Source organism: Triticum dicoccoides, chromosome 3B (genome assembly GCF_002162155.2).
Source record: "Triticum dicoccoides isolate Atlit2015 ecotype Zavitan chromosome 3B, WEW_v2.0, whole genome shotgun sequence".
Classification (NCBI taxonomy): Eukaryota; Viridiplantae; Streptophyta; class Magnoliopsida; order Poales; family Poaceae; genus Triticum; species Triticum dicoccoides.
In genome coordinates, this window is record NC_041385.1 from 493,855,059 (window position 1) to 493,871,091 (window position 16,033).

A 16,033-nucleotide genomic window follows, 5' to 3' on the forward strand; every position below is an offset into this window, starting at 1 on the left:
GAAGGCTGGCTTACCACTTGGTAGGATATTCAAAAACTTAGGCGAGCACTGGGCTGCAGCTAAGCCCCCGAGTGGAAGGCTGGCTTACCACTCGGTAGGACTTTTTTTAAAACTTAGGCGAGCACTGGGCTGCAGCTAAGCCCCTGAGTGGAAGGCTGGCTTACCACTCGGTAGGATTTAAAAAAAACTTAGGCGAGCACTGGGCTGCAGCTAAGCCCCCGAGTGGAAGGCTGGCTTACCACTCGGTAGGATTTTGTTTAACTTAGGCGAAACGGATTCGCAGCTAAGCCTCCGAGTGGAAGGATGGATTACCACTCGGTAGGATTTTTCTTACAAACTTAGGCGAAACGGGTTCGCAGCTAAGCCACCCACTGGGGGACAGATATATGAGAACAAGTGCAATAACAATCACTGAGAAAATTATGAAACTCTTGTCTTTGATGAATACACTACAGAAGTACTTTTATTACAACTCATCCGAATGAAAAACTTAAGTATAAAAGGGGCGGAGCAGCTCTGCGTTCCATGCTCGGGGCTCGTCAATCTGGTGCTCGACATTGTAAAGGCGGTATGCTCCATTGTGGAGAACCTTGGTGACGATGAAGGGACCTTCCCAAGTAGGAGAAAGCTTGTGTGGTTTCTGCTGATCCACTCGGAGAACTAAATCTCCCTCCTGGAAAGCTCGGCTCTTCACGTTTCTGGCATGGAAGCGACGTAAGTCCTGCTGGTAAATGGTTGATTGGATCAAGGCCATCTCTCTTTCTTCTTCTAGAAGGTCGACCACGTCTTGTCGGGCTTGCTCTACTTCAGCTTCAGTGTAGAGTTCGACTCGGGGTGTGTTGTGAAGCAGGTCACTCGGCAAGACTGCTTCAGCTCCGTAGACCAAGAAGAATGGAGTCCTTCCAGTCGACCGGTTTGGCGTGGTCCTTAATCCCCAAAGCACCGACGGAAGTTTGTCAACCCATGCACCAGTTGCTTTTTGAGGTCGCGCATCAGTCGGGGTTTCAACCCTTTGAGAATTAAGCCATTTGCTCGTTCTGCTTGTCCATTCGACTAGGGGTGAGCGACTGAAGCATAGTCGACTCGTGTACCATGAGAAGTGCAGAAGGCTCTGAATTCCTCGGAGTCGAAGTTTGACCCATTGTCTGTGATGATGCTGTGTGGAACTCCATATCTGAATATCAACTCCCTGATGAAGCTGACGGCGGTGCCGGCATCCAGATTCTTGATGGGTTCAGCCTCAATCCACTTGGTGAACTTGTCGACTGCTACCAATACATGGGTGTAGCCGCTTCTGCCTGTTCTCAGTGGTCCCACCATATCCAACCCCCATACAGCGAAAGGCCAGACGAGTGGAATGGTCTTCAAGGCTGAGGCGGGTTTCTGCGACATATTGGAGTAGAATTGACATCCTTCATACTTGTCGACTATCTCTTTCGCCATCTCATTTGCTCTGGGCCAGTAAAAACCCGCTCGGTATGCTTTAGCCACGATGGTCCGAGAGGACGCATGATGGCCACAGGTCCCCGAGTGGATGTCGTTGAGAATCATTCGACCTTCTTCCGGTGTTATGCATTTCTGGATGACTCCAGTCGCACTTTCTCTGTACAACTGTCCCCTCATGACGGTAAAGGCTTTGGATCGGCGGACGATCTCTCGAGCCTCTTCTTCATTCTCGGGGAGCTCTTTCCTCAGAATATAGGCGATATAGGGCACTCTCCAGTCGGGAGTGATGACCAGAACTTCCATGATTAAGTCGACCACAGCTGGGACCTCGACTTCAGTCGGATCTGTGGCGCTTTTTGGCTGTGGGGCTTCCTCAGTGAAAGGATCTTCTTGAACCGACGGCGTGTGAACATGCTCCAAAAACACGCCACTCGGAATGGCTTCTCTCTTGGAACCTATCTTCGCCAAGTCATCGGCTGCTTGGTTTTTCAGTCGGGGAACGTGATGGAGCTCTAATCCCTCAAATTTCTTTTCCAGCTTTCTGACTGCATTGCAGTAACCATTCATGCTTGGGCTTCTGACGTCCCACTCCTTCATCACTTGGTTGAGCACCAAGTCCGAGTCACCGTAGACAATGAGGCGACGGACGCCGAGTGAAATGGCCATACGCAACCCGTACAAGAGTGCTTCGTATTCTGCTTCATTGTTGGAGGAATCAAAGTGAATCTGGAGTACATATCTGAGCTTATCTCCTCGGGGGGATACCAAGACCACTCCGGCACCGGAACCATTCAGCATTTTGGAGCCATCGAAGAACATAGTCCAATGCTCCGAGTGAACTTGAGTCAGCAACTGTTGTCCAGTCCACTCGGCGAGGAAATCTGCTATTGCTTGGGACTTGATAGCTTTCTTTGCCTCAAATCTGATATCTAGGGGAAGGAGTTCAATTGCCCATTTTGCTACTCGACCAGTTGCATCTCTGTTGTGCAGAATCTCTGATAGGGGGGCGTCGGTGACGACTGTGATGATGTGGTCAGAGAAGTAGTGAGCAACTTTCTTTGTGGTCATATAAATCCCATATACAAGCTTCTGATAATGAGGGTATCATTGCTTGGATGGGGTCAGGACTTAGGAAATGTAATATACTGGGCGCTGAACTTTGAAGGCTTTCCCTTCTTCTTCCCGCTCGATCGTAAGTATAGTACTGACGACTTGTCCTGTGGCTGCAATGTAAAGAAGCAAAGGCTCTTTGCTGATCGGGGCAGCAAGCACCGGCTGGGTGGAAAGCAGGGTTTTTAACTCTGCGAACGCTGCGTCAGCTTCAGGAGTCCACTCGAACTTGTCTGACTTTTTCATCAGTCGGTAAAGAGGCAATGCCTTCTCACCAAGACGAGAGATGAATCGACTTAAAGCGGCCAAGCAACCAGTAAGCTTCTGAACATCGTGCACACGCACAGGTCATTTCATTCGGAGTATTGTGCCTACTTTCTCTGGGTTGGCATCGATTCCTCATTCGGAAACGAGAAAACCGAGTAACTTTCCACCAAGAACTCCGAATGTGCACTTGGATGGGTTAAGCTTGATATCGTACCTCCTGAGGTTGGCAAATGTTTCAGCGAGGTCAGTCAGTAGGTCGGAACCTTTCCGTGACTTGACCACAATGTCATCCATGTACGCTTCCACATTCCGACTGATTTGAGTGAGCAAACACTTCTGAATCATCCTCATGAACGTGGCTCCGGCATTCTTGAGGCTGAATGGCATGGTGACATAACAGAAGCACCCGAATGGGGTGATGAAAGCTCTTTTGATCTCATCGGGTCCAAACAGACGGATCTGATGGTACCCGGAATAAGCGTCCAAGAAAGACAGTCGCTCACATCCCGCAGTCGAGTCGACTATTTGGTTGATGCGGGGAAGAGGAAAATGATCTTTTGGGCAGGCCCGATTGATATGCTTAAAATGGATGCACATGCGAAGCGAATTGTCCTTTTTGGGGACCATGACGACATTGGCAAGCCACTCGGAGTGGTAAATCTCTCGGTTAAAATTTGCTGCTAGGAGCCGAGCCACTTCCTCGCCAATAGCCTTTCTTTTCTGGACGGCGGACCGTCGCAGATGTTCCTTCACAGGTTTTGCCTTCGAATCGACTCGTAGACGATGCTCAGCCAGTCCCCTGGGTACACCCGGCATGTCAGAAGGCTTCCATGCCAAGATGTCCCAGTTCTCACGGAGGAACTGGATGAGCGCTTCTTCCTATTTGGGGTCGAGCTTTGTGGAGATATGAGTCAGAGCGGCGTTAGGGTCGGTCGGGCGGATGTGAACGGGTTTTGTCTCACCGGACGACTGGAACGCTGATTCCGTAGCAGGCTTTTTGGCTCGTAACAAATCACTCGGGTCTGCATTCCTCTGGTGTTCCTACCACTCTTCTCCCACCTTCTGAGCATCGGCGATCTTTGAGCCTTTCTGGAAGCACTCTTCTGCCTTCTTGTGGTTACCAGCGACAGTGATCACACCTTTAGGGCCAGGCATCTTTAGTTTGAGGTACACGTAACATGGTCGAGCCATAAAACGTGCATAAGCTGGCCTGCCCAAAATTGCATGATAGGCACTCTGGAAATCCACAACCTCAGATGTCAGCTTCTCTTTGCGGAAATTCTTTGAATCACCAAAAACTACGTCAAGGGCAATCTGGCCGAGTGATGCGGCCTTCTTGCGAGGGATGACTCCATAGAAACTCATGTTGCTTGTGCTCAGTCTGGACATCGGAATGCCCATCCCTTTCAGCGTCTCAGCGTACAGTATATTCAAACTGCTGCCGCCATCCATCAACCCTTTGGTCAGTCGAGTGCCCTCGACGACTAGGTCAACCACCAACGCTTTCCTCCCAGGGGTGGCTATGTGCGTGGGGTGATCAGATTGGTCGAACGTAATGGCAGTCTGACAGCACTTCAGGTAATTGGGTGTTGATGGAGCAGCCATATTCACCTCTCGGTTTATAACTTTTAGTCGGTTTTTTCTTTCAACGTCAGCAAAAATCATCAGGGTGGAATTGACCTGCGGATATTCCTCGTCACTGTCCTCCTTGTCCTCAACCTTGTCCGACTCTTTTTCTTTGTCCTTGGACTGCTTCCCTTGGAATTACTGTATCAGGAGTCGACACTGTCGAGTGGTATGCTTAGGGTAAATGAAGTTACCCTCTTCATCTTTCTTGGTGTGGATGTGACATGGCAAATCCATCACTTCGTTTCCTTCTTTATCTTTTACTTTCTTAGGGTTCCAAGGCCCCTTGGGTTTCCCTTTGAACTTTCCTTGATTCAGGGCCAAGGCTTCTCCAGGAGCGGCTGGCTCGACTTTACGCTTTTGCTTTCGACTGGAATTTCCGCCTCCGGTGTCCTGGGCGACTGACTTGTGTTTGCCGCTCCGGAGCCGATCCTCTTCCTCACCATTGGCATATTTGGTGGCTATTTCCATCATTCGACTTAGAGACATGTCTCCGGTTCGACCGAATTTTAGGCTTAGCTCTCTGTATTTTACGCCCTCCTTGAAGGCGCAAACTGCCTGGTGATCAGATACATTCTCTACTGTGTGATGCAGTGTGATCCATCTCTGGATGTAATCCCTCAGAGTCTCATTCGACTTCTGTACACAAGATTGCAGCTGTGTCAGTCCCGTCGGTCGCTTGCACGTTCCTTCGAATGTCCTGACAAACACTCGGGAGAGGTCCTCCCACATGTAGATGCGGCTGGGTGTCAACTGATTCAGCCATGCCCTGGTTGACCCTTCCAACATGAGAGGCAGATGCTTCATGGCCACCTCGTCATTTCCGTCGCCGATCTGAACAGCCACTCGGTAGTCCTCAAGCCAAGTATCAGGCTTGGACTCACCGTTGAACTTGCTGACTCCAGTCACCAACCTGAAGTTGGGAGGAATCACCGCGGCTCTGATGGCTCTGCTGAAACACTCTAGTCCGGAGACATGCACTCGGCTGCTGGTGGGTACATCTCTATCATTACCCTCTCTGTGGGCTCTGTTCCGGTCGACCAGACCTTGAACGATGATGGATCTCGCATCAAAGCCTGGTTCCCTGGGGTCGACTGGAATTCTTCGCCCGCCACTGTGCTGGCGTCTGTCATCCTGCTGTCGAGGCATATATGATCCACCCCTTGGGGGAGGAGTGGGCACTCGACATCGATCGTTGCGATTGAATTGGTGATCATACTACTCATAGTTTCTGTACTGATCATGCCGGTCGCCATGTCCTTCACGCCTCGGGGGCGATCTGGGGCTATCAGCCGACTGGACCGTATTCGCCGCCACGGATCTGCTATGAATCCTGTTCCGTGACTGCGACATAGCCGAATTCTGATCTCCTGCTGCCCGGAGCAAATCCCTGATCTGCATCAAGCCTCTACCAGCCTCTGACTAGGAAGGCTGAATCGACTCTGCTATACGGGTTGCAGCTGCCAAATTCTGGATTGGAGTGTGGTATACCTGAGTCGGAGGTTTAAAGAGTTGGCGTCGACTGGAGTCTGGAATCCGTTGCCGCGCGCGCTCGTCGAGTGCCCGCTGAAGGTTCTCCAGTCGAGTGCGCTGAGCCAGGTTGGCCAAGCGCGCGTCCTCTAAGGTGCGAGCCTCAGGGGTTTCTCCAACGATCGGAGTATGAAGTGCATCCATGTTCCGGCGGCGAAGCTCTTCCCTCTGCTGCGAGTCGAGGGGCTCGGGGCGGTACTCCTCATGGTCGTGCGACGGATTGCCTCCGCCGTTGCCTCCCTCGGTGCCAGGAAAGCCGGGGGGACCGTGCGGCCCATTGACCATCAGGACCTCCGCCGCCGGATCACTGCTGTCGCACTCGGATGCAGTCTCTGCGGAGCCAGTCGACAGGTCGAACAGGCCGTAGAGGGATTCGTCGGGCTCGATTGCCGCGACTTGGGCAGTGGTCGACTGGCGAGCCACTGCGTGCCTCACCCACCGCTGAAGCCTCGACCGACCGGAGCGCTTATGCCGGCGGGAAGCTGGGAGGGAGGATGACATGAAAACCGGCCGATACTGAGTCGACGGTTGCCACAGAAGGACGCCGCGGACGCATGCTCGAAAGTGCGTAGCTCCGCAGACTGGCAGCGCATCCACGTCGAGCGGAGCCTCCTGCAGCCAGGCAGAGTCGTCGGCGACGAATGTGAGCGTGCCGAGACGGATCTCGTGGCCCTCAACCAGAACTCCACCTGAAACCATGATGATGGGAATCAGAAAAATTGCAACTTCTCCAATAGGTCGCTAAGACACCTGCCCCATGGTGGGCGCCAACTGTCGTGGTTCTAAGTCTGACAGTAGTGTAGGGGGGTACTAAGGAGAGGCAAGATCCTAGCTATGGAGGAGTTGTGCACACAAGTGTTTTACGAGTTCAGGCCCTTCTCGGAAGAAGTAGCAGCCTTATGTCTCGGAGCCCGGAGGCGGTCGACTGGATTATATGTGTGAGAGTTACAGGGGTGCGAACCCTTCTACTAGTGGAGGGGGTGGCTTATATAGAGGACGCCAGGACCCCAGCCAGCCCACGTAGCAGAGGGTTAAAGTACATTAAGATCTGGCATTACTGGTAACGCCTTACATAAAGTGTCATTATGACCATAAAGACTACTTAATTACAGACCGTTTGGATTCAGAGTAGATCTTGAACTCCTGGTGGTCGAGTGAGTCTTCATGGTCGAGTGTCTTCATGTTCGTCGAGTGTCTTCTAGTCCGTCAAGTGGAATTCCTCTTAGTCGACTGGTAGACACCTTCTTATTAAAGGATGCCCTTGGGGAGGGTACCTTGGACAGGTCCATGACCCTACCCTAGGTACATGACTTCATCACTTAGAGTAGTGATTTGCTTTATTATACTAACGGATCTTACCGAGTTTTCTATTGAAGTTTCGTGTGGATGAAGTGTTTGATCGAGGAGGTCTCGATATGAGGAAAAGGAGGAGAGGCAGGAGCTCAAGCTTGGGGATGCCCAAGGCACCCCAAGTAAATATTCAAGGAGACTCAAGCGTCTAAGCTTGGGGATGCCCCGGAAGGCATCCCCTCTTTCTTCAACAAGTATCGGTATGTTTTTGAATTCGTTTCGTTCATGCGATATGTGCAAATCTTGGAGCATCTTTTGCATTTAGTTTTCACTTTTCTTTTATGCACCATGCTGGTATGAGATAGTCCATGGTTTATTTATAGAATTCTCTTTGCACTTCACTTAAATCTTATGAGTATAGCTTTATAGAATGCTTCATGTGCTTCACTTATATCATTTGAAGTTTGGATTACATGTTTCTCTTCACATAGAAGACCACCATTTGTAGAATGCTCTTTTGCTTCACTTATATTTGTTAGAGCATGGGCATATCTTTTGTAGAAAGAATTAAACTCTCTTGCTTCACTTATATCTATTTAGATAGATGACAGGAATTGGTCATTCACATGGTTAGTCATAAAATCCTACATAAACTTCTAGATCACTCAGTATGATATGGTTGATTCCTTGCAATAGTTTTGCGATATAAAGCTGGTGATATTAGAGTCATGCTAGTGATTAATTGTGGATTAGTAGAAATACTTGTGTTGAGGTTTGTGATTCCTGAAGCATGCATGTATGGTGAACCATTATGTGATGAAGTCGGAGCATGATTTATTTATTGATTGTCTTCCTTATGAGTGGCGGTCGGGGACGAGCGATGGTCTTTTCCTACCAATCTATCCCCCTAGGAGCATGCGCGTAGTACTTTGTTTTGATGGCTAATAAATTTTTTCAATAAGTATCTTCCTCAAAACAGCCACCATACCTACCTATTTATGGCATTTCCATAGCCATTCCTAGATATATTGCCATGCAACTTTCCACTGTTATGTTCATCATCATCATGACATACATTACTTTTGTCATATTGCCATTGCATGATCATGTAGTTGACATCGTATTTGTGGCAAAGCCACCATGCATAATTTTTTATACATGTCACTCTTGATTCATTGCACCATCCTGGTACACTGCCGGAGGCATTCATATAGAGTCATATCTTGTTCTAGTTTCGAGTTGTAATTCATGTGTTGTAATCAATAAAAGTGTGATGATCATCATTATTAGAGCATTGCCCAAAAAAAGGCCGAAAAAAAACAAAGGCCAAAAGAAAAAAAGAAAAAAAGAAAAAAGAAAATAAATAAAGGGGTAATGCTACTATCTCTTTTTCCACACTTGTGCTTCAAAGTAGCACCTTGTTCTTCATGTAGTGAGTCTCATATATTGTGCTTCAAAGTAGCACCATGTTTTCATGTAGAGAGTCTCATAGGTTGTCACTTTCATATACTAGTGGGAATTTTTCATTATAGAACTTGGCTTGTATATTCCTACGATGGGCTTCCTCAAATGCCCTAGGTCTTCGTGAGCAAGCAAGTTGGATGCACACCCACTAGTTTTCTTTTGTTGAGCTTTCTTTCATTTATAGCTCTAGTGCATCCGTTGCATGGCAATCCCTACTCCTCATGTTGACATCAATTGATGGGCATCTCCATAGCCCGTTGATTATCCTCGTCAATGTAGGACTTTCTCCTTTTTTGTCTTCTCCGCACAATCCCCAATCATTATTCTATTCCACCCATAGTGCTATATCCATGGCTCACGCTCATGTATTGCGTGAAGGTTGAAAAAGTTTGAGATTATTTAAGTACGAAACAATTGCTTGGCTTGTCATCGGGGGTATAGAAGTTGGGAACATCTTTGTGTTACGAAAATGAAGCATAGACTAACTATATGATTTTGTAGGGATGAACTTTCTTTAGCCATGTTATTTTGAGAAGACATGATTGCTTTTATTAGTATGCTTGAAGTATTGCTATTTATTTTGTCAATATGAACTTTTATTTTGAATCACTTGGATCTGAAAAATCATGCCACAATAAAGAGAAATTATATTGAGAATTGTGCTAGGTAGCATTCCACATCAAAAATTCTGTTTTTATCATTTACCTACTCGAGGACGAGCAGGAATTAAGCTTGGGGATGCTTGATACGTCTCCAAGGTATCTATAATTTTTGATTGTTTCATGCTATTATATTACCTGTTTTGGATGTCTATGGGCATTATTTTACGCAATTATATCATTTTTGGGACTAACCTTTTAACCGGAGGCCCAACCCGTATTGCTGTTTTTTTTGCCTATTTCAGTATTTTGAAGAAAAGGAATATCAAACGGATTCCAAATGGAATGAAACCTTCGGGAGCGTGATTTTTGGAACGAACGTGATCCACAGGACTTGGAGTGCAAGTCAAGAAGCAGCCATAAGGGTGGGGGTGCACCCACCCCTACAGGGCGCGCCCCCCTGTCTCGTGGGCCCCACGAGCGGCCACCGACGTACTTCTTCCTGCTATATAAGCCTACATACCGCAAAAACATCCAGGGAGCCACCGAAGAAATATTTCCACCACCGTAACCTTCTGTATCCGCGAGATCCCATCTTGGAGCCGTTGTCAGCGTTCTGCCGGAGGGGGAATCCACCACAGAGGGCTTCTACATCAACACCATAGCCCTCCAATGAGTTGTGAGTAGTTTACCACAGACCTTCGAGTCCATAGTTATTAGCTAGATGGCTTCTCTCTTTTTGGATCTCAATACAATGTTCTCCCCCTCTCTTGTGGAGATCTATTCGATGTAATCTCTTTTTGTGGTGTGTTTGTCGAGATCCGATGAATTGTGGGTTTATGATCAAGTTTATCTATGAATAATATTTGAATCTTCTATGAATTCTTTTATGTATGATTGAGTTATCTTTGCAAGTCTCTTCGAATTAATGGTTTGGTTTGGCTTCCTAGATTGATCTTTCTTGCCATGGGAGAAGTGCTTAGCTTTGGGTTCAATCTTGCGGTGTTCTTACCCAGTGACAGAAAGGGTTGCAAGACATGTATTCTATTGTTGCCATCGAGGATAAAAAGATGAATTTTATATCATATTGCTTGAGTTTATCCCTCTACATCATGTCATCTTTCTTAATGCGTTACTCTGTTCTTATGAACTTAATACTCTAGATGCATGCTAGATAGCGGTCGATGTGTGGAGTAATAGTAGTAGATGCAGGCAGGAGTCGGTCTACTTGTTGCGGACGTGATGCCTATATACATGATTATGCCTAGATAGTCTCATAATTATTCGCTTTTATATCTATTGCTCGACGGTAATTTGTTCACCCACTCTAATACGTATGCTATCTTAAGAGAAGCCTCTAGTGAAACCTATGGCCCCCGGGTCTATCTTTTATCATATGAGTTTCCAATCTACTTTTATTTGCATCTTTATTTTCTGCATCTATATTATAAAATACCAAAAATATATTTATCTTATCATATTATCTCTATCAGATCTCACTTTTGCAAGTGGCCGTGAAGGGATTGACAACCCCTTTATCGCGTTGGTTGCGAGTTCTTTGTTTGTTTGTGTAGGTTCGTGGGACTTGTGAGGAGCCTCCTACTGGATTGATACCTTGGTTCTCAAAAACTGAGGGAAATACTTACGCTACTGTGCTGCATCACTCTTTCCTCTTCAAGGAAAACCAATGCAAGCTCAAGATGTAGCAAGAAGGATTTCTGGCGCCGTTGCCGGGGAGGTCTTCGCTCAAGTCAAGACATACCAAGTACCCATCACAAACTCATCTCACTCGCATTTACATTATTTTCCAGTTGCCTCTTGTTTTCCTCTCCCCCACTTCACCCTTGCCATTTTATTCGCCCTCTCTTTCCCAATCTCCTCTCTTTTCCGCTTGCCTTCTTCTTCTTCCTCCCTCTTTCGCTTGCCTTTTTGTGTTTGCTTGTGTGTTGGATTACTTGTCGCCATGGTGCAAGCTAATACCAAATTGTGTGATTTCTCCAATACCAATAATAATGATTTCCTTAGTACTCCAATTGCTCCTCTTAATGATGTTGAGTCTTGTGAAATCAATGCTGCTTTGTTGAATCTTGTTATGAAAGATCAATTCTCCGACCTTCCTAGTGAAGATGCCGCTACTCATCTAAATAACTTTGTTGATTTGTGTGAGATGCAAAACAAAATACGGATGATGATATTGTTAAGTTGAAGTTATTTCCGTTTTCACTTAGAGATCATGCTAAAGTTTGGTTTTCGTCTTTGCCTAAAATAGTATTGATTCTTGGTACAAGGGCAAATATGCTTTTATCTCTAAGTATTTTCCTCCCGCTAAGATCATCTCGCTTAGGAACGATATTATGAATTTTAAACAACTTGATCATGAGCATGTTGCCCAATCTTGGGAAAGAATGAAATTGATGATTCGCAATTGCCCTACTCATGGTTTGAATTTATGGATGATCATACAAAAAATTTATGCCGGATTGAATTTTGCTTCTAGAAATCTTTTAGATTCGGCCGCCGGAGGCACGTTTATGGAAATCACATTAGGAGATGCTACAAAACTTCTTGATAATATTATGGCTAATTATTCTCAATGGCACACCGAACGATCTACTAGTAAAAAAGTGTATGCTATAGAAGAAATTAATGTTTTGAGTGGAAAGATGGATGAGCTTATGAGATTGTTTGCTACTAAGAGTTGTTCTATTGATCCCAATGATATGTCTTTATCTACCTTGATTGAGAATAATAATGAATCTATGGGTGTAAATATTGTTGGTAGGAATAATTTTGGAAACAATGCTTATAGAGGAAACTTTAATCCTAGACCGTTCCCTAGCAATTCCTCTAATAATTATGGAAATTCCTACAATAATTCTTATGGTAATTTTAATAAGATGCCCTCTGATTTTGAAAATAGTGTGAAAGAATTTAGGGCCATTTGCATTTCTGTCCCTAAGTCGAACCACCTACTCAGATCTGCCTCTAATTTCGAAGTTTGCTCAAATTTGCCCCTCTGCCGTTAAGTGACCTTACAAAAATGCCCTTCTGTTCCGTTTCCGTCCAGTCAAAGGTGTATGACCGTCTATGGGGCGTTTGTTGGACATTTTTACCCCTGAAAAAAATAAAATAGAAATTAAAGAGAAGAAAGAGAGTGCTTACCTTTTGGCCCAAGTGCAATGTGCACTTTCGGCCCATGTGCATACCACCAGGCCCAGCCATCTCCCCCAGTCGTCGTCTTCATCAGCTCATCGACTACACGCGCCGGCGCGCGCCACCGTCGCCCGTTGTTCAACAGCTTCCACCGTAGTAGCTCGAGTAGGGCTACTTAGCGACGCCGGCAAGCCCTTGGACAACCCTAGCTAACTTTCCCTCCCTTCCCCCGCGTGCTCTCCTCCCCTCAGCCGCATCCGAGGACGGCCGGCATCGTGAACGTCGCCATTGCCACGGCCATTGTCCTCACAGACAGCTGAAAAGCTATCTAGGAGACGCGCACGCCTCGACTTCGTCTACTCCTAGGAGCAGCTCGAGCAGGACCTCACAAACATGACCGGATCGACCGTCTTCCTCGTCTGCGGCCGCCGGAGCACCGTCGTAAATTCGCCGCCCCTGTGCTGCTAAACCACAAATCAATGTCTCAGTCGTGTTTGTGGTGCCCCTAAGATGTCGCCCAGCCCACTAAACCACTGGATCCATGGCCGCTTTCTCAAGTCCGACGAGCACCGCCGTTGGACGCCGCCTAGCTCGTTGCTACGGTCGCGAGAGAGGGAGGAAGAGGAAGGGAGTGAGGGAGAGGGAGAATGGAATGGAGGGAGTGCTACGGTGCGTGGGGAGCTAGTGCCGACGGCGCATAATCCGGCCGGTCGGCGCTCGCCGGAGGTGAGACAGAGAGGTCGTGAGGTAGGGGAGAGAGGTGGGAGGGATTTTTTTATATATCTATTTTGTTTGGGGCCCACATGTAAGTGTGTGAGAGAGAGGGTGAGAGGGAGAGTTTTTCCTTTTTATTTTTTTCTGACTAGGTCCCACATGTAAGTGGCACATGGAGGCAAGGGCAAAATGTCCAACAAACGCCCCGTAGACGGTCAAACCCCTTTGACCGGACGGAAACGGAATGGAAGGGCATTTCTGTAAGGGCACCTAACGGCGGAGGGACATTTTTGAGCAGGCTTTCAAATTAGGGGCAAATGTGAGTAGTGGGTTCGAGTTAGGGACACAGATGTAAAAGACCCAAGAATTTATGATCTCTCAAAAGAATTTTAATGCTTTGCTTGAAGAAAAATTGCTCAAAGTTGATGATTTGATGAGGAACGTTGATAGACTTTCGCTTGATGTTGATTCTCTCAAACTTAGATCTTCTTCTCCTAAGCATGATATCAATGAGTCTCTCAAAGCTGTGAGAAGTTCCATTGACGAATGCAAAGAAAGAACCGCTAGATTGCGTGCTAAGAAAGATTGCTTTATAAAAGCGTGTTCTTCTAGTTTCCATGAAAATAATGATGAAGATCTTAAAGTTATTGATGTGTCACCTATTAGATCTTTCTTTTGCAATATGAATCTTGATAATAATGGGACTAGAGATGAGTCAACTTTATTTAGAAGGCGTCCCAAGAATTCATAGTTTTTAGATCTTTATGCTAAATTTGGTAAAAGTGGGATTGGAGAGGTCATGACTTTAAATAGTATTGAACCCATTATCTCGGATTTCAAGGATTTTGATTATGATAATTGTTCTTTAGAAATTTGTATTTCCTTGTTGCAATCCGTTGTTAATTCTTCTCATGCTTATAGTCAAAATAAAGCTTTTAACAAACATATTGTTGATGCCTTGATGCAATCTTTTGATGAAAAACTTAATTTGGAAGTTTCTATACCTAGAAAACTTAATGATGAGTGGGAACCTACTATAAAGATTAAAATTAAAGATTATGAGTGTTTTGCTTTGTGTGATTTGGGTGCTAGTGTTTCCACGATTTCGAAAAGTTTATGTGATATTCTAGGTTTCCATGATCTTGATGATTGCTTTTTAAATTTGCACCTTGCGGATTCCACCATTAAAAATCCAATGGGAAGGATCAATGATGTTTTAATTGTTGCTAATAGAAATTTTGGTGCCCATTGATTTTATCGTTCTTGATATAGATTGTAATCTTTCTTGTCCTATTATTCTTGGTAGACCTTTCCTTAGAACGATTGGTGCAATTATTGATATGAAGGAAGAGAATATTAGATTCCAATTTCCATTAAATAAAGGCATGGAGCACTTTCCAAGAAATAAAGTCAAATTACCTTATGAATCTATCATGTGAGCTACCTATGAATCAAGTGCCAAAGATGGCACTACTTAGATCTATCTTCGCTTTTATGCCTAGCTAGGGGCGTTAAATGATAGCGCTAGTTGGGAGGGAACCCAATTTTCTTTGCGTTTCTTGTTTTTGTTCCTGTTTAGTAATAAATTTTGTTTTATTTAGTGCTTGTGCCAAGTAGAACCTATAGGATAACCTATGATATGAGTTGATTTGATTCTGCTGAAAAACAGAAACTTTGCGCTCACGAGAAAAAAATCAATAAATCACAGAAACTAGATTTTGCATTGATTCTTTTTGCTTCTGTTCAATAAAAAATTGTTTAGGACTTCCTATTTTGGTAGGATTTTTAAAGTTCCATAAGTTTGCGTTAGTTACAGATTGCTACAGACTGTTCTGTTTTTGACATTTTCTGTTTTTTGTATGTTGTTTGCTTATTTTGATGCATCTATGACTAGTATGTAAGGGTATGAACCATAGAGAACTTGGAATACAGTAGGTTTAACACCAATATAAATAAATAATGAGTTCATTACAGTATATTATGTGGTGGTTTTGTTTTCTTTCACTAACGGAGCTTATGAGATTTCCTGTTGAGTTTTGTGTAGTGAAGTTTTCAAGTTTTGGGTAAAGATTTGATGGACTATGGAATAAAGGGTGGCAAAAGCCTAAGCTTGGGTATGCCCAAGGCACCCCAAGATATTCAATAATAGCCAAAAGCCTAAGCTTGGGGATGCCCCCGGAAGGCATCCCCTCTTTCGTCTTCGTTCATTGGTAACTTTACTTGGAGCTATATTTTTATTTGCTACATGATATGTGTTTTGCTTGGAGCGTCGTGTACTATATTAGTCTTTACGTTTTAGTTTACCACAATCACCTTTCTGTAACACACCTTTTGGGAGAAGCCTCCTTGATTGAAATTTATTAGGATACTCTATGTGCTTCACTTATATCTTTTGAGCTAGCTAGTTTTTTCTCTAGTGCAGTGCTTCACTTATATCTTTTAGAGCACGGCGGTGGTTTAATTTTGAAGAAATTGTTGATCTCTCATGCTTCACTTATATTATTTTGATAGTATTTTAGAACAGCATGGTATTTGCTATGGTTATAAATTGGTCCTAGAATGATGAGCATCCAAGTTGGGTATAATAAAAACTATCATATGAAGTGAATTGGATGCTATGATCAACTTGATACTTGATAATTGTTTTGAGATAGGGAGGTAGTGATATTAAAGTCATGCTAGTTGGGTGATCATGAATTTAAAGAATGCTTATGTTGAAGTTAGCAAGTCTCGTATGGTTAAAGTTGTGTAACAAATTTGAAGCATGAAGTGTACCTGGCTTGTGCATCCTTATGAGTGGCGGTCGGGGACAAGCGATGGTCTTTTCCTACCAA